Source organism: Dendrobates tinctorius, unplaced genomic scaffold (genome assembly GCF_039654945.1).
Source record: "Dendrobates tinctorius isolate UK_male_01 unplaced genomic scaffold, ASM3965494v1 ptg000024l, whole genome shotgun sequence".
NCBI lineage: Eukaryota > Metazoa > Chordata > Amphibia > Anura > Dendrobatidae > Dendrobates > Dendrobates tinctorius.
Window position 1 is genome coordinate 2,078,899 of NW_027361692.1, and position 19,303 is coordinate 2,098,201.

Sequence of the window (19,303 nt, forward strand, 5' to 3'; positions counted from 1 at the left end):
TTGGTCACCACAGGAGAATCAGCAAAGAAGCTCCTAGAGAGGGCGTCAAACTTGACATTCTTAGTTCCAGGAAGAAAAGAAACCACAAAATCAAAACGTGTAAAAAACAAGGCCCACCTAGCCTGTCTAGGGTTCAAGCGCTTAGCCGACTCTAGGTAAATCAAATTCTTGTGGTCAGTGAGGACCACGACTTGATGCTTAGCTCCCTCCAACCAATGTCTCCACTCCTCAAATGCCCATTTCATGGCCAACAGTTCCCGATTCCCCACATCATAGTTACGTTCAGATGGAGAGAACTTTCGGGAAAAGAAAGCACAGGGATTCATTTTAGATGTTACAGGATCCTTTTGGGACAAAACAGCTCCTGCACCAATCTCAGAAGCATCCACCTCTACCTGGAACGGAAGTGAGACATCAGGTTGCCGCAAAACCGGGGCGGAGGTGAATCTTCGCTTCAGCTCCTGAAAGGAAGAAACAGCCTCCGGAGACCAATTTAACACATCAGCACCCTTCTTAGTCAAATCAGTCAATGGCTTGGCAATACTAGAAAATTTTGCTATAAATTTCCGATAAAAATTAGCAAAACCCAAAAACTTCTGGAGGGCCTTCAAAGAAGTGGGCTGAACCCAATCGTAAATGGCCTGTACCTTGGCCGGGTCCATTTCAATAGTTGACGGGGACAAAATAAATCCCAAAAAAGAAATCCTCTGTACTCCAAAAAGGCATTTAGATCTTTTGACATACAGGGAATTCTCCCTCAAGATCCGGATCACAGTCCGAATATGTTCCACATGAGAATCCCAATCCTTGGAGAAGATCAAAATATCATCCAGATAGATAATCAAAAATTTATCGACAAAATCTCGGAAAATATCGTTCATGAAGCACTGGAAGACAGAAGGGGCATTAGTGAGCCCAAAAGGCATCACCAGGTACTCAAAATGTCCCTCCGGAGTATTAAACGCCGTCTTCCATTCATCCCCATGCTTAATGCGAATAAGATTATACGCCCCCCTGAGGTCAAGCTTGGTAAACCAGCAAGCACCTTTAACTCTGGAGAATAGATCAGAAATCAGGGGTAACGGATACTGATATTTAACAGTAATTTTGTTGAGAGCATGATAATCAATACAAGGTCTTAATGATCCATCCTTTTTGGCTACAAAAAAAACCCGGCACCTAAAGGTGACGAGGATGGTCTAATATGACCCTTCTCCAACGCCTCCTTAATATAGGATCGCATAGCCTCGTGCTCGGGTACAGATAAATTGAAGAGCCGACCCTTGGGAAATTTACACCCCGGGCTCAGTTCAATTGCACAGTCATAACTCCTATGAGGAGGCAGAGACGCAGACTCATTCTCACTAAATACATCATAAAAGTCCGCCAAATAATCAGGAACATCATGTGACTGAGGAGAGGTGGAAAACACTGGAGCCTCACTAAAGGCACACCGACAACCCCAACTCACCACAGACACAGATTTCCAATCCAAAACTGGATTATGAATTTGTAACCAGGGAAACCCCAGAACAATAGTATCATGCAGATTATGTAACACCAAAAACCTGCAATTTTCTTGATGGTCTGGGGCGACCCGCATTACCACCTGGGTCCAAAACTGAGGTTTATTTTTAGCCAAAGGAGTAGCATCAATCCCCCTCAAAGGGATAGGCATCTGCAGAGGTGTCATCGAAAATCCACAACGTTTAGCAAAATCCAAGTCCATTAGGTTTAGAGCTGCTCCCGAATCCACAAAAGCCTTGGCGGAAAATGTGGACAGGGAGCAGATCAGAGTAATAGCCAGAAGAAACTTAGGTTGAATACCACCAACAGAAAACGTGTGTGCAAGGCGTTTCTCGCGTTTAGGACACACAGAAATAATATGCGAGGCATCTCCACAGAAAAAACACAACTTATTACGCCTTCTGAACTCCTGACGCTGCTCTCTGGAAAAAACATTGCATAGGTTCAGACATCTGTTCAACAGGTGGCAACACCTCTCGTGCAGCTCTGCGTTCGCGCAAACGCCGATCAACCTCAATGGCTAAAGACATAGAATCGTCAAGACCAGAGGGAACAGGAAATCCCACCATAGTATCTTTTACGGCTTCTGACAACCCCTTCCGAAAGAGAGCAGCCAAGGCATTATCATTCCAGGTAGTAAGTACTGCCCACTTTCGGAATTTTTGACAGTACAATTCTGCAGAATCACGACCCTGGTTCAATGCCAGCAGGGTCTTTTCAGCCTGATCAATGGCATTAGGTTTGTCATACAACAACCCCAAGGCCTGAAAAAATGCGTTCACATTAGTCAGAATTAGATCATCTGGTTTCAAAGAAAACGCCCAATCCTGGGGATCGCCACGCAGCAAAGAGATGACAATTTTAACCTGCTGCGCGGAGCTCCCTGATCAGTTAGGCTTCAAGGCAAAAAATAATTTACAATTATTTTTGAAATTCAAAAATTTAGACCGATCCCCAAAAAGTACATCAGGTGTAGGAATCTTTGGTTCAGCAGCATGTGAATGAGCAAGGTAGGCGGAAATTCCCCGCACTTCCGCAGCGAGCTGCTCCACACGATCAGACAATTGCTTTATCTCCATTGAGAGAAAAAAAAATTCCCCCTACGGCCTCAGAGATATAGAGGAAAAAATATACACACCTTTTTTTTTTTTTATACAATTCTTTCCTGCAATTGAGTACCCTAGGATCTGCGGTAGGGCGGGTGATTCTGTTATGATTGAGTCACCGTAGGAGGCAAAAACAGAAATGCTAGCTAAGTCCAGAAAACCAGAGAAGTTGGCAGCTATCGGATTGCAGACCCCTGAACCTATCAACACAACTAGCAGTAGCCGTGGGGGGCTCCTACGATGCCCTAGGCCCCTCGATCACAGCCGGAGGACTACATAGCCTAAAGACAGAAAGGGAAATCTGAACTGCCCCAGAGCAGACCCCAAAGCAAAAGGCAGCCCCCCACATATAATGACGGTGAAGCAAGAAGAAAGAACAAAACACAGACAGAAAGATAGACTGAGCAAAGATGTGGCCCAAGCTAGCTTAGATAGGAACGGACAGGAAGGCTGCTGTCTGCAATCCGTGAAAAAACCCTATGAAAATAAGAGCCAACAAACTGACAGTAAAAAAGGCCCTGAAGACGCTAGGCTTCAAAAAAGGCTATGTCAGTACTCAGGAATATTCTGAAGACAGAGCAACAGGCAAAAAGGAGATTCAGCTCACCCCAACAGGGAATGGCAGAATCCAAAAAGCAAGGAAAACAAAACACTAATGCAAAAAGGCAAAGCAGATATCTTAGCTTTAGATGAGCAGGAATCAGACTGGTTTCCTAGGAGTCCACAGAGAAATCACCCGCAGGCCAGAAGGGCGTCGGCAGCCTTATATCCAGTCACTAACTCCACTCAGCCAGTCATCGTCATCAGCTCCAGGTGTTTGACAATCAGGCTCACTACCTTTCTTCACCAGAAGAGGGAGTTCCTCGGGCCTCAGTAGTGAAGGGGAAAATGAACTCACAACAGGGTCCCTTTTTAGGATCCGCAAGGCATAATCGCACATGTGGCCCAATGTTCCGGGTGTCAATGCTGCACTGCCACTGCTGGGTGGAGGAGCACTTTCTGGCAAATCCACATCCCTACAGTTACGCACAAACACTGTACCTGACCTTGGCATGCCCATATGTTCTCTTGCCCCCTGTGAAGCATCCTCCTGCCCAAAATAATCATCCCACTCATCCTCCTCCTCTTCCTCTTCTTCCTCCACCTCGTCCAGGACAGTTCCCTGACCAGACAATGGCTGACTGTCATCAAGGCTTCCTTCCTCCTCCTCCTCCACTGCAGACGCCTGATACTTAATGTGTGTCAAACTTTGCATGAGCAGACGCATTATTGGGATACTCATGCTTGTGATGGCGTTGTCTGCGCTTATCAGCCATGTGCATTCCTCAAAACACTGAAGGACTATAGAGCAGTCTTTCAGCTTTGACCACTGCACAGCCAACAATTCCATGTCTTCCCTCAAACTGCCTGCCCGTGTATCCTCCCACAAATGCATTACAGCCTGCCTCTGTTAACACAGCCTCTCAGCCTTGTGCAGGGTGGAGTTCCTTGTTGCAACGTCTATGATTAGGCGGTGCTTGGGGAGGTGGAGCAATCGCTGCAGCTTCTGCATACGAGTGGAGTGGACGTTTGAGCGACGGATGTGTGAGCACAGTCTTCGCACCTTATGTAGCAGGGATGTTAACTCTGGATAATTATTAAGGAAGCACTGTACCACCAGGTTCAAAGTGTGAGCCAGGCAAGGTATGTGTGTGAGTTTTGCACGGGCTATGGCTGCCACAAAATTACGGCCGTTATCACTGACTACCTTGCCTGCCTCAAGATGTAGACTGCCCAGCCATGACTCAGTTTGTCGCTGCAAGTAGTCGGCCAGTACCTCCACGGTGTGTCTGTTGTCGCCCAAAGACATCATCTTCAACACAGCCTGCTGACGCTTACCACTAGCTGTTCGATAGTGGGACACCTTGTGTGCAACACTGCCAGCTGCGGATGGAGTGCTCGTGCAACTGCACTCTGTGGACGAGCTTTCGCTGATGGAGGAGGAGGAGGAGGGTCGAAAGCCTACAGCCAACTGTTTCCTATACCGTGGGCTAGGCAGCACAGTTCCACCGCCGCTGTCCCCTGTGGAGCCTGCATCCACCACATTAACCCAGTGCGCAGTGATGGACACGTGATGGCCCTGGCCATGCCTACTGGTCCATGTATCTGTTGTGAGGTGCACCTTTCCACTCACTGACTGTTTTAGTGCATGGACAATGTGGTCTTTCACATGCCGGTGGAGGGCAGGGATGGCTTTTTGAGAAAAGACGTGCCGACTGGGTAGGTCATAGCGTGGGACAGCGTAGGAAACGAAACTCGACCACAGTGTGAAGTTGGCCAGGCGGTCGGCGACCCATGCGTCAAAGTCGGGTTTCGCCGAATGCTTGCACGTGACTTTATTCAGCCAATGAGAGAAGCGGAGCATAGCGTAGTGGGAGCGTAGCTGGAGTGGGAGTCGGAGAGAGAGGGAGAGGGAGAGAAGGGAGAGAGAGAAGATAGAGAGATTTTGCCGCCTCTGGGGTTAAAATTCATGCCAGGTGTGTTTACAGTCCTTCACTCACTACTGACTTTTGTCCCCATTGACTTACATTGGGTTTCGTGTTTCATGACTTTTCCCGACTTTTCCCTATAGTCAGCTGATTTCGTTCGACTCGACTTTTGAGAAAGTCGGGTTTCATGAAACCCGACTCAACCCTTAAAAAGGCAAAGTCGCTCATCTCTACTAATGAGATTAGTTTGGCAATGTAGACATTCAAACACAGTGTACGCGGATGATAGGATGAGTACTTTCTTGTCCTACTCAGAGTGTCTGGTAGGGTGAGCTGTACTGAAGAGCTGCATATGGGGGAAGTAGCGGTGGACCGGACGGAGTGAGAGGGGGTTGGTGATGGTATTGGTGGTGATGCCTAGATTCAGTGTTGTGTTGCAAAACCATTGTGATTCCCTGAGTGCTTTGGCCTTGCGACGACACCTCCACATTTAGTGCTGGTGGTGTGCTTAATGGTGGCGGTGGTCTTACAGTGGGGGAAGCGATGGAGCGTTGCTGGCCTCCTTCAGTCGGAGCAGGTACACATGTGCTACCTGAGGTTTTGTAGTCCGTCCACGCTTGCAAGTGCATGTTGATTAAATGTCTAAGCATGCAACTGGTATTCAAATTTTTGAGTTGTGTACCTCGGCTAAAGGTCCTTCCGCACTTCTTACAGGTAACCTTTGCCTCATCAGTAGGATTTTGGACTAAAAAGTGCTACTATGGTATACATTTTCTGGCCTTGCATGCTGTGCTAAGTTGACCGTCTGGCCAAGCTGACCTGCAACTCCTTTAGTTTTTGGTCCATGTTTTTGGACAGCTACGGGCCTGCCAGATAACTGCTGCTGCAATGTCAATGCCTGCTGCGGATCCTTCTCCTTATCTGAACTATTGCCAGCGCCACCCTCCTCCCCCAATGGATGCCAATCCAGGTCAAGAACTGGGTCATCCATCACCTCCTCTTCAAAGTCATCTACACCTTCCTCTTTACCTTCCTCTGTGTCACCGTGTAAGGTGGTATAGTATGCGGGAAGATGCAACTGAGTTTCATCAGAGTCAGATTCTGGCTCAGTAGACTGGGAGGGCAATGTAGTGCTCTGGGTCAATGTACCAGCAGAATCATCTAGCAATGGCTGTGCATCAGTACACTCCATGTCAGATTCATCTTGGACTGGGGAAAAAGACCTCCATAGAGTAATCTGAAGTGTGGGCTGCCGCATCCTTAACTTTTGGTGGGGGTGAAGGACACAAGGAAAGGTGTTTTTCCTGACCAGAACCCTGCACTAATGACTCCGTGCTTGCAGGTTTCGAACGTTCAGAGGAGGAGGCAATAGAGCTAGTGGCTGTTTCAGCAATGTACGTGAAAACCTGCTCCTGATGCTCCGGCTTTAAAAGCGGTTTTCCTACTCCAAGAAAAGGCAACCTTAAAGGCCTTCTTGGGCCAGACGATGACCCAGGCTCAACACCTCCTGCCTTAGCTGCTATTGTGCTTTTGCCAGAACCAGCCAATGCACCACCACCATCAGTACCAGCTGCGCCCCCCTGCCCACGTCCGCAAACTCTTCCACCATACTTCCTCATGTTTGGGAAAATGTACCAAAAATACCAGCAGAGATGGTACTGTATGAGGAGTGTCCACCTGTGTAAGGTGTATTAAAAAAATTAAATCTACGTATATAATTTGTTAGTCACAGACGCTCTCACAGTATGTATTTGACCGTAATCCAACAAGCAGATATACGGAACTATATCAGAAGTGTATAGCTGTATACGTTTTTTGTGTAACTAACAATCTCCGTATAAATATTTATGGAGTGTTACAAACACACGTTAACTCTGTATAGATGTGACTGTAATGCGAACGGCAGATATACAATACTGTTTGAGAATCGGACAGCTCTATACAGTGTGTGTATGGAAAATTGTCAATCTCCGTCTATTTTTATACGGCCTGACACACGCTGTCTCAGTCTAGTTTGACCGTGATCAAGCAGCAGATATATGAAACTGTTTGCAAAGCTGACAGCTGTCTAAGGTGTAGGTCTGGAAAAATGGAAAATCTCGTTGGCTTGTTTTTCTAGAGTCACTCCCAGATAGCTTCTTTTTGTCCGTGACACCAGCCGGTAAACGGTAGTGTGTGAGGAGCGTACACCGCTATACGGTGTGTGTATGGAAAATTGTCAATCTCCGTCTATTTGTATATGGACTGAAACACGCTGTCGCTGTCTAGTTTTGACCGTGATCAAACAGCAGGTATTCAAATCTGTTTGAAAAGCAGACAGCTCTATAAGGTGTAGGTCTGGAAAAATGGAAAAACTCCTCGGCTTGTTTTTCCAGAGTCATACCCAGATAGCTTCTATTTGTCCGTGACACCAGCCAGTACACGGTAGTGTGTGACGAGCGTACACTGCTTTACGGTGTGTGAAAAAAATGAATGCTCAGTAACTCACCAGAACAAAATAGTAAAAGTTGGAGTGCTTTGAAAAAAGCAGTTTGAACAGTAGTGTGCACACAGCAATGCAGCTAGCAGGTAGCCTTAAAAGGCAGCCTAATCACCACCAGCGCTGCTGCACAGAACAAAAATCCTCCCCTTTCACTGCACACTAACTGTATAGTGAAAAGTGCTAGCAGCAGAAGCAATTTTTTTTTCTTCTTCCCTGCCTAACGCTCTCCCTATTCAGAATCAGTAGCAGCAGCACCTCTCCCTATTGTAAGATTGGCAGAAGTAAGATGGCGGTCGACTGTCACGGCCTTTTATACCCACTGTGGCGCCACACAAAGCCAGCCAATCACTTCAGTGCCCTTCTCTAAGATGGTGGTGGCCGCTGCGCATGTCATTGCGTTGCCCACAGTGTGCGTCCTCCATCATTGGCTGAGAAACAGCACTGGAAGCATTATTTCAACCGCGACTTTGGCGCTCTGATTGGCGACCTCATGGCCAACCTCATGCTATAGTTGGGTTTCGATCAGCGAAACCCGACTTTAGCGAAAGTCGGCTATTTCTGAATTTGAACGACCCGTTTCGCTCAACTCTTATGAAGAGGTGTCAGCCAGACATCCTCATTACTAAATTGTTAGGTAAAGAGTTAAATAAACACACACACACATTGTCACCAGCCTATGTACGAACATTGAAGTAATTAGGAAAACAGGGCACTTCTAGAATTCTGCTGATGCACAAGTAGAATAACCAAATCCGTCAACTGCAATGTAGAAATACTTGGCACTCACATAGGTGTATTCAAGAACTTATTTATTGAATGTAGAAATTCCAGAAAAATAAGAGACGTTTTGGTCAATACCTAACCAGCACTTCCAGTGTCAGCAGTGGACGCCACAGACCCTCTTACAGTGTGCTTCCACACAGGTCTCCTCTATCCAGATGACTGATGAAGGTCAGGTATTGACCAAAATGTCTCTTATTTTTCTGGAATTTCTGCATTCAATAAATAACTTATTGAATGCACCTTTAGTGCCAAGTATTTCTACATTGTATGTAGAAGTGTTAACAGAATGAACTTACATAGGCTGGAACCAAACATCAAATGGCAGAAAAAAGCTTGCACCACGATACCTGTTAATTAAAAAAAAAATTAAAAAAAATTGCTTGGGCTCCCATATAATTTTCATAACCAGCAGAGGGAAAGCCAACTGAGAGTTGATGTTAATATTCTAGGTAGGAGCAAATAGCCTTAAAGGTTACCAGCCATAAAGGTTCCTGTGAAGACACGGAGGGTTGCCAGATGCCCAGGTCCGCTAGCTGAAACTGCATGCACTAGGGATCGTCCCACCAAACTCTCGCTATCCCTTTAATATGGGCATAATGCTACTCAGACAACACAGGGTGAGGCAATGCTTTATTGAAGCACAAATCAGACATATAACGTAGCGTAGAACAGTCGGGGCAAAATACCCCAAGATGGTGCACATTACAGTCTCAATCTTCCGCTGACTTGCCGGGATAATGGCAGCTGTTACTTCAGAGCTCCCAGGGTCAACTACCACACCTGTGGCACACACACAGAGATGCGATATTGACAAGCTTAGGAAGTTGACAATCCATTGCGGTACAAGGCCAGTTGATCTGAGTGTCATAACCTGGCTTCTCTGAATATCTCCATGGAGATAGGCGACCATCGGATCACAATCCTGGCTTTCTCCAAACATCCATTTCAGCGATGGTCAATGAAGCAGATCTGAATTTTTCCATCCGGGGCCGACGCCCCCTAGGTTGTTTCCTGTAGAATGATAGATCCATGTCCCTCGTGATGGAGCCATGATGTATTGGCAGCAGTCCTGTAGGATCCCCTGGATGTTTGGATGTCTTGGCAGAATCTCCGACTGTCTCTATCTCAGTCTCTCAGTCTCTCTGAACACAGGCAGATCCTCCTTTTTATAGGTCACAACTTTTCATTTAGGCATTCCACCACAGGCTTGGGGGAAGGTAGTAGGGGGCTATCCCTCACTGCTGGAGTGTTCAAACAACATGCATAGATTGCCCATATTGCAGAACATGAATAAGTCATCAACATAGTAACAAACATTAAAACATTGTGCCTTTGTTTCCCAAAGATAGTAGAACAATACTAGGACTGCAATACAAGGACAGATACAGTAGCTAATCATCACCCAGCTAGCACATGGTAGCCATTGAATATTAAATCAGAGACAATAAGGGTCAACAGTCATTTTTAAATGAACTCTAACTCATGACCCCTGACCTACTGAAATAATAGTCATCTGGTTACTTGAAATACAATGCTGTGTCTTTACAGTTCCCATTAATATTAGCTCACAGCTGTTTGCTTAGCTTTTACTGCTTAGTTTACAGGGGGATCCCAGAAAAAATGATATAGGGTCCCCCAATAAAATCTACCCAGCAAAGGCTAGGCAGACAGCTGATGGTTGATTTTAACAGCCTAGGAAAGGTCCATGGATATTGGCCCCTCCCAGACTAAAAATATCAGCTATCAGCAGTAGAGTTGAGCGAAACGGGTCGAAAAAATTCAAAAGTCGCCGACTTTTGGCAAAGTCGGGTTTCATGAAACGAAACCCGACCCTAGGATGAGGTCGGCCACGAGGTTGGCGACTTACGCGCCAAAGTCGCGTTTCAAAAGTTTGTTTTGCGCTCTTTTTCAGCCAATCAGGATCCACGGACACTGTGGGCAATGTGATGACATAGGCACGGGTCACCACCATCTTTCAGAAGGGCATGCAAGTGATTGGCTTGCTTTGGTGGGCGTCACAGGGGGTATAAAAGGGCGTGCACGCCGACCGCCATCTTACTTCTGCCGATCTTAGTATAGGGAGAGGTTGCTGCTGATTCTGTAGGGAGAGCGTTAGGCAGGGAAGAAGACAAAAAAACTGCTTCTGCTGCTAGCGATTTGGCCTGCACAACACACCAGTCACTGTGTGTGCAGTGCAAGGGGAGGCTATATAGTGGTGTATCAGTGGTGTTGGTTGTTGGGCTGCCTTCTAAGGCTTCCTGACATTCCTGCATTGCTGTTTACCCACTGCTCCGCAAGCTGCTTTTTTAAAAGCAATCCCAATTTTTTTTTTTGTCCTGCTGAGAAGAAAAAAAAACTGCTTCTGCTGCTAGCAATTTGGCCTGCACAACACACCAGTCACTGTGTGTGCAGTGCAAGGGGAGGCTATATAGTGGTGTATCAGTGGTGTTGGTTGTTGGGCTGCCTTCTAAGGCTTCCTGACATTCCTGCATTGCTATTTACCCACTGCTCCGCAAACTGCTTTTTTAAAAGCAATCCAATCTCCTTTATCCTCTAGTCACTTTTGTCACAGCTGTGCCATCGAGCCTGGCTGTCACATAGCGCTCAGATATTCATTGGGCCTCACACAATCCAAAAGTGTCCAGTGTCCAAAAGTGTGTGCAGAGATTCAAAATCTCCCTTATCCTCTAGTCAATTTTGTCACAGCTGTGCCATCGAGCCTGTCACATAGCGCTCAGATATCAGTGGGCCTCACACAATCCAAAAGTGTCCACTGTCCACAAGTGTGTGCAGAAATTCAAAATCTCCCTTATCCTCTAGTCACTTTTGTCACAGCTGTGCCATCGAGCCTGTCACATAGCGCTCAGATATCAGTGGGCCTCACACAATCCAAAAGTGTCCAGTGTCCAAAAGTGTGTGCAGAGATTCAAAATCTCCCTTATCCTCTAGTCACTTTTGTCACAGCTGTGCCATCGAGCCTGTCACATAGCGCTCAGATATTCATTGGGCCTCACACAATCCAAAAGTGTCCAGTGTCCAAAAGTGTGTGCAGAGATTCAAAATCTCCCTTATCCTCTAGTCACTTTTGTCACAGCTGTGCCATCGAGCCTGTCACATAGCGCTCAGATATCAGTGGGCCTCACACAATCCAAAAGTGTCCACTGTCCAAAAGTGTGTGCAGAAATTCAAAATCTCCCTTATCCTCTAGTCACTTTTGTCACAGCTGTGCCATCGAGCCTGTCACATAGCGCTCAGATATTCATTGGGCCTCACACAATCCAAAAGTGTCCAGTGTCCAAAAGTGTGTGCAGAGATTCAAAATCTCCCTTATCCTCTAGTCACTTTTGTCACAGCTGTGCCATCGAGCCTGTGACATAGCGCTCAGATATCAGTGGGCCTCACACAATCCAAAAGTGTCCAGTGTCCAAAAGTGTGTGCAGAAATTCAAAATCTCCCTTATCCTCTAGTCACTTTTGTCACAGCTGTGCCATCGAGCCTGTCACATAGCGCTCAGATATAAGTGGGCCTCACACAATCCAAAAGTGTCCAGTGTCCAAAAGTGTGTGCAGAGATTCAAAATCTCCCTTATCCTCTAGTCACTTTTGTCACAGCTGTGCCATCGAGCCTGTCACATAGCGCTCAGATATTCATTGGGCCTCACACAATCCAAAAGTGTCCAGTGTCCAAAAGTGTGTGCAGAGATTCAAAATCTCCCTTATCCTCTAGTCACTTTTGTCACAGCTGTGCCATCGAGCCTGTCACATAGCGCTCAGATATCAGTGGGCCTCACACAATCCAAAAGTGTCCACTGTCCACAAGTGTGTGCAGAAATTCAAAATCTCCCTTATCCTCTAGTCACTTTTGTCACAGCTGTGCCATCGAGCCTGTCACATAGCGCTCAGATATTTATTGGGTCTCACACAATCCAAAAGTGTCCAGTGTCCAAAAGTGTGTGCAGAGATTCAAAATCTCCCTTATCCTCTAGTCACTTTTGTCACAGCTGTGCCATCGAGTCTGTCACATAGCGCTCAGATATTCATTGGGCCTCACACAATCCAAAAGTGTCCAGTGTCCAAAAGTGTGTGCAGAGATTCAAAATCTCCCTTATCCTCTAGTCACTTTTGTCACAGCTGTGCCATCGAGCCTGTCACATAGCGCTCAGATATCAGTGGGCCTCACACAATCCAAAAGTGTCCACTGTCCACAAGTGTGTGCAGAAATTCAAAATCTCCCTTATCCTCTAGTCACTTTTGTCACAGCTGTGCCATCGAGCCTGTCACATAGCGCTCAGATATTCATTGGGCCTCACACAATCCAAAAGTGTCCAGTGTCCAAAAGTGTGTGCAGAGATTCAAAATCTCCCTTATCCTCTAGTCACTTTTGTCACAGCTGTGCCATCGAGCCTGTCACATAGCGCTCAGATATCAGTGGGCCTCACACAATCCAAAAGTGTCCACTGTCCAAAAGTGTGTGCAGAAATTCAAAATCTCCCTTATCCTCTAGTCACTTTTGTCACAGCTGTGCCATCGAGCCTGTCACATAGCGCTCAGATATCAGTGGGCCTCACACAATCCAAAAGTGTCCAGTGTCCAAAAGTGTGTGCAGAGATTCAAAATCTCCCTTATCCTCTAGTCACTTTTGTCACAGCTGTGCCATCGAGCCTGTCACATAGCGCTCAGATATCAGTGGGCCTCACACAATCCAAAAGTGTCCAGTGTCCAAAAGTGTGTGCAGAAATTCAAAATCTCCCCTGTCCTATAGACACCTTGTACCTTGCTTTACATTACTATATAGTTTGTTGGATTTTGTCTACATTTCTACCAAAAATGAGGAAGGCTGGTGGAAGAGGCCGTGGAATTGGGCGGGGGTTGGCAGCTGGTAATGATGGTGTTGGTGGTGGATCTGATGGTAGTGGCAAGAGCAAAATAGGACCGAATGCAGGAGATGCTGACCCTGCGTCATCGTCTGGCTACATAGGGCCTCGAACGCTTAGTTTTCTAGGAGTTGGCAAACCGCTTTTAAAGCCAGAGCATCAGGAAAAATTTTTGTCTTACATTGCTGACTCAGCCTCCAGCTCTATCGCCTCCTCTTCTTCAGTTGTAAAAAGTAAAAGCACTGAGTCGTCATTGGAGGCTCATGTTCATGAACCACACCTTTCCTTGTGTCCTTCACCCCAACCAAGATTGAAGGATGACGCAGGCCATACTACTGATTACTCCATGGAGCTGTTTTCACATACCATGCCTGGATTATCAAATGAAATGGTGAATTACCCAGGCCAAGATGAATCTGACATGGAGTGCACTGATGCACAGCCGCTGATGGATGATTCTGCTGGTACATTCACTCAGAGCACTACATTGTCCTCGCAGTGTACAGAGCCAGATTCTAACCCTGATGAGACTCAGGTGCCCCTTCCCACACACTATACCACCATACACGGTGACACAGAGGAAGGTGCACATGACATAGAAGAGGAGGTGATGGATGACCCAGTTGTTGACCCAGATTGGCATCCATTGGGGGAAGAGGGTGCTGCTTCCAATAGCTCAGATGAGGAGCATCCACAGCAGACATCGACATCGCAACAGCTGTTATCTGGCAGGCCAGGAGCACTCCAAAGACAGGTTCCAAACATCAAAAGAGTTGCTGGACAGCTTGTCCAGAGGGTCAAAAGATCACAGCGTGCTAGGCCGCAAAATGTCTGCCAAAGTAGGAAGAGTGCAGTGTGGCACTTTTTTGAACAAAATCCTCATGATCAGGCCAAGGTTATCTGTAAGAAGTGCGCAAAGACCTTTAGCCGAGGGAAAAATCTGAAAAATTTGAATACCAGTTGCATGCTTAGACATTTAACCAGCATGCACTTGCAAGCATGGACACAACACCAAACCTCAAGTGCCACATGTGCAACTGATCACAACGAAGGTAGTCAGCAACGCTACATTGTTTCCCCCACTGTAAGCCCACCGGTTAGCACAGCAGCAAATGTTGAGGTGTCGTTGCAAGACCACAGCAGTCAGGGAATCCCACTGTTATATCAACGAAAGACTGATTCTAGGCCATCAGAAAGAACACCAACTCCATCACCATCATCAACCCTCTCTCAGTCCGCCCTGTCCACCGCTACTTCCACCATATGCAGCTCTCAAGTCCAGCTCACCCTCCCAGACACTATGAGTAGGTCAAGAAAGTACTCAGTCTCTCATCCGCGTACACTGAGTTTGAACGCCCACATTGCCAAACTAATCTCGTTTGAGATGATGCCCTTTCGGTTGGTGGAAAGCACAGCTTTCCGTTAACTCATGGCCTATGCAGTACCACGCTATGACCTACCCAGTCGCCACTTCTTCTCTCGCAAAGCCATCCCAGCCCTCCACCATCATGTGAAAGACCGCATTGTCCATGCACTCAAGCAGTCAGTGAGCGGAAAGGTGCACCTCACCTTTCAGATGCATGGTCCAGTTGGCATGGCCAGGGCCGTTACGTGTCCATCACTGCGCACTGGGTTAATGTGGTGGATGCAGGGTCCACAGGGGACAGCGGTGGTGGGACAGTGCTGCCTAGCCCACGGTATAGGAAACAGTTGGCTGTAGGTGTTCGACCCTCCTCCTCCTCCTCTGCCAGAAGCGAAAGCTCGTCCACAGAGCGCAGTCGTACGAGCACTCCATCTGCAGCTGCCACTGTTGCACACGATGTGTCCCCCTATCGAGCAGCTAGTGGAAAGCGTCAGCAGGCTGTGTTGCAGATGATGTGTTTGGGCGACAGACACACCGCCGAGGTGCTGGCCGAGTACTTGAAGCGACAAACTGAGTCATGGCTGGGCAGTGTACATCTTGAGGCAGGCAAGGTAGTTAGTGATAACGGCCGTAATTTTGTGGCAGCCATAGCCCATTCAAAACTCAGCCACATAGCTTGCTTGGCTCACACCTTGAACCTGGTGGTGCAGTGCTTCCTCAAAAATTATCCGGAGTTAACAGCCCTGCTCCAGAAGGTGCGAAGACTGTGCGCGCACATCCGCCGGTCGCCTGTACACTCCGTTCGTATGCAGAAGCTGCAGCGATTGCTCCACCTTCCCAACCACCACCTCATTATCGACATTGCAACAAGGTGGAACTCCACCCTGCACATGGTGGAGCGGCTGTGCGAGCAGAGGCAGGCCATAATGCATTTGTGGGAGGATACACGGCCAGGCACTTTGAGAGCAGACATGGAGTTGACAGGTGTGCAGTGGTCGAAGCTGAAAGACCTTTGTAAAGTCCTTCAGTGTTTTGAGGAATGCACACGGCTGGTAAGCGCAGACGACGCCATCCTAAGCATGAGCATCCCACTTATGCGTCTGCTCATGCAAACTTTGACGCACCTTAAGGAGCAGGCGTCTGCAGCCAATGTTGATGAGGAGGAAGAGGAGGAGGGAATCCTTGATGACATTCAGCCATTGTCTGCTCAGGGACCTCTCCTGGACGAGGTGGAGGAAGAAGAGGAGGAGGATGATGGGGATGATTACTTAGGGGAGGAGGATGCATCTCGTGGGGCAAGTGAAAATGTTGGCGTGGCAAGGTCTGGTACAGGGTTTGTGCATGACTGGAGGGATGTGGATTTGCCAGAAAGTGCTCCTCCAACCAGCACTCGCAGTGCATCATTGACACCGGGAACATTGGCCCACATGTCAGATTATGCCTTGCGGATCCTAAAAAGGGACCCCCGCATTGCCAAAATGATGAACGATGACGACTACTGGTTGGCCAGCATCCTGGATCCACGCTATAAAGGCAAATTACAAAACATCATGCCACAGGAGAACCTTGACCTAATATTGGCTAATAAACAAGCAACTCTGGTAAATCGGTTGCTTGAGGCATTCCCAGCATACAGCAGCGGTGATGGTCCTCACACGAGCCGTACGGGCCGGGGGCAGCTTGGCAGAGGTGTTCGTGGTGCACACAGCAGAAGTGGCGTTGGAGACAGGGGTTTCATGACAATGTTGTGGACTGATTTTTCAAATACCGCTCACACAACTGGTAATACTGCATCGATGGAAAGTGACAGGAGACAGCAGTTGTCAACTATGGTTACAAACTACTTTTCCTCCCATATCGATGTTCTCCCTCACAGGTCATTCCCCTTTGACTATTGGGCCGCTAAACTGGACACCTGGCCTGAATTGGCACAATATGCCTTACAGGAGCTCGCTTGCCCAGCTGCAAGTGTGCTATCGGAAAGAGTCTTCAGTGCAGCTGGATCAATCCTGACAGAAAAAAGGACCCGTCTGTCAACCCAAAATGTGGATGATCTAACCTTCATTAAAATGAACCACGCATGGGTTTCCAAGGATTTTGTCCCACCTTCCCCTGATGACACATAGGGTGACAGAAAAATGGCTTGCTTTGGTCCACCTCTTCCTGGTACTTCACCTATTTCGCCTTTTGCATCAGCTGAATGTCCAACATCAACATATGCCACTTTCTAAAACTCCCTAACTGTGCTGCCTCCCCCCCCATGGCCGGGGTCACCACCTACCGCACGACACCGTGCGAGTGCCTACAGGTGGGTAGGCCGACTCTTGGGCGTGGGCACTGGCACAGGGTCCCTCATAGTGCAATCAAGTGTCTGACGGTGGTGGTGCACACCCGCCGTCAGACACACCGCTGTACTATGAGGGGCCCAGTGCCAGTACCGACGCCCACGAGTGGGCCCCCCTTGCTTGGGCAGGGCCCCAGCATTTGCAATCTTTACCTCTCCCTGCTCCTCCGCTGTGTAATCTGGGCCATCAAATCCATACTGGGCCCAACACCGTCTGAGCCTGCCTCCTGAGACATATATTTTGAATGTGTACGCTATCCATACATGTTATCCAGGGATACGGTACCCTTTCTAACCTTTGTGCAATCACGTGCAATCCATACTGGGCCTAACACCGTCTGAGCCTGCCTCATGCTGTATAGACATATATTTTGAATGTGTACGCTATCCATACATGTTATCCAGGGATACGGTACCCTTTCTAACCTTTGTGCAATCACATGCAATCCATACTGGGCCTAACACCGTCTGAGCCTGCCTCCTGAGACATATATTTTGAATGTGTACGCTATCCATACATGTTATCTGGGGATACGGTACCCTTTCTCACCTTTGTGCAATCACGTGTAATCCATACTGGGCGTGAGAACGGCTGGCGAGCTGTTAAGCAAGCTACAGCACCTTTCCAGACAAGTACAGGGATTCCCTAGCAAGGAGACTTATTTGATTGTTTTCAATGTTGGGACAGCACTATACTCTGGAGAATGATAGATGGGGCCCACCATACACTGGAACATTCCAAAGGTGGACATCAGACACTGGAGCAGCATTTACAGGGCCCATTATACACTAGAGCATTAGAAATGGGGCCCATTATGTTTGGAGAATTATTTGGGCCCATAAGACAGTGGAGCTTCATCCATGGGGACCAACATATACTGTAGCATTATGTGGAGCTCATCATAATAATAATAATAATCTTTATTTTTATATAGCGCTAACATATTCCGCAGCGCTTTACAATTTTGCACATATTATCATCACTGTCCCCGATGGGGCTCACAATCTAAATTCCCTATCAGTATGTCTTTAGAATGTGGGAGGAAACCGGAGTACCCGGAGGAAACCCACGCAAACACGGGGAGAACATACAAACTCCTTGCAGATGTTGTCCTTGGTGGGATTCGAACCCAGGACCCCAGCGCTGCAAGGCTGCAGCGCTAACCACTGAGCCACCGTGCCGCCCGTCATCATATACTGTTTCAAACATTATATGGGACCAATGATTCTGTATGGAGAAATAGATGGGCCTCGTCATGAGATGTAAAAAGTGAGGTATTTTTCATTGTACTATACCGCTATTTCTCTGCCGTATCGGAGCATGATGAGTTGTGGTATGTGTTAAAGGGGCGCTCTTTCGCCCAGGGCACATGAAAACCTGCAGCCAGCCCTCCCCCCCCACAACTTTAGCCAAATAACCCCCATTTTTCAGTGCGTAACTTGTATTATGAAGTTAATTAAGGTTGACAAGCTTAAGAAAGAAGAATTGATGCTTTTGGCATTCAAATGGGCACTGTAGGTGTGTTTCCTGTCCTCCTCTCACTGCCGACTTTTATTCCCCATTGACTTACATTGGGTTTCGGGTTTCGGGACGACCCCGACTTTTCCCTATAATCGGACGATCTTGCTCGACCCGACTTTTGGAAAAGTCGGGTTTCACGAAACGAAACGCGACCCTAAAAAACCAAAAGTCGCTCAACTCTAATCAGCAGCCCAGAAAAGGCACATCCATAAGATGTGCCAATTTAGTGCCTCTCTCTTCCCACTTGCCTTGATGTGGTGGCAAGTGGGGTGGCTTGATGTCATCATTGTATTGTCAGGTGACTTCAAGCCCAGAGGTTAGTAATGGAGAGGCATTTATAACATGCCCCCATTACTAACCCCATAGTGATATAAAAAATACACACCCAGAATAAAGTCATTTAATTCAAATAATGACACAAACTCCTTTATTGAATCTAAATTAAACCATACTCATGTTATTGCCCATTCTACTGAAGTCAACGCCTCCTGTAAATGTATTTAAATAATAAACAATATTCCTAACCTGTCCACTGAGAAGATATTCTATAATGTTCCACGATGATCATGATGACTTTGAGAGCAGTCACTAATGATGTAATCACTCCTAGAGTGTATAGCGCTGAGCTGCGGTAAAAAAAATTCACCAGAATTCATTAGCTGATGAGCCCTGGTGATCTTACGTAGTGGTTGTGCCATAAGTGAGACCACCTGAGGTCATCAGCTGATGAACTCGTGTGACCTCTCTCATTGAATTAGCTAGCATAAGGCTGTGTGCACACGCTGCAGATTCTGCAAAATCCGCAGATAAATCCACAGGTCAAAAGACCTGCAGT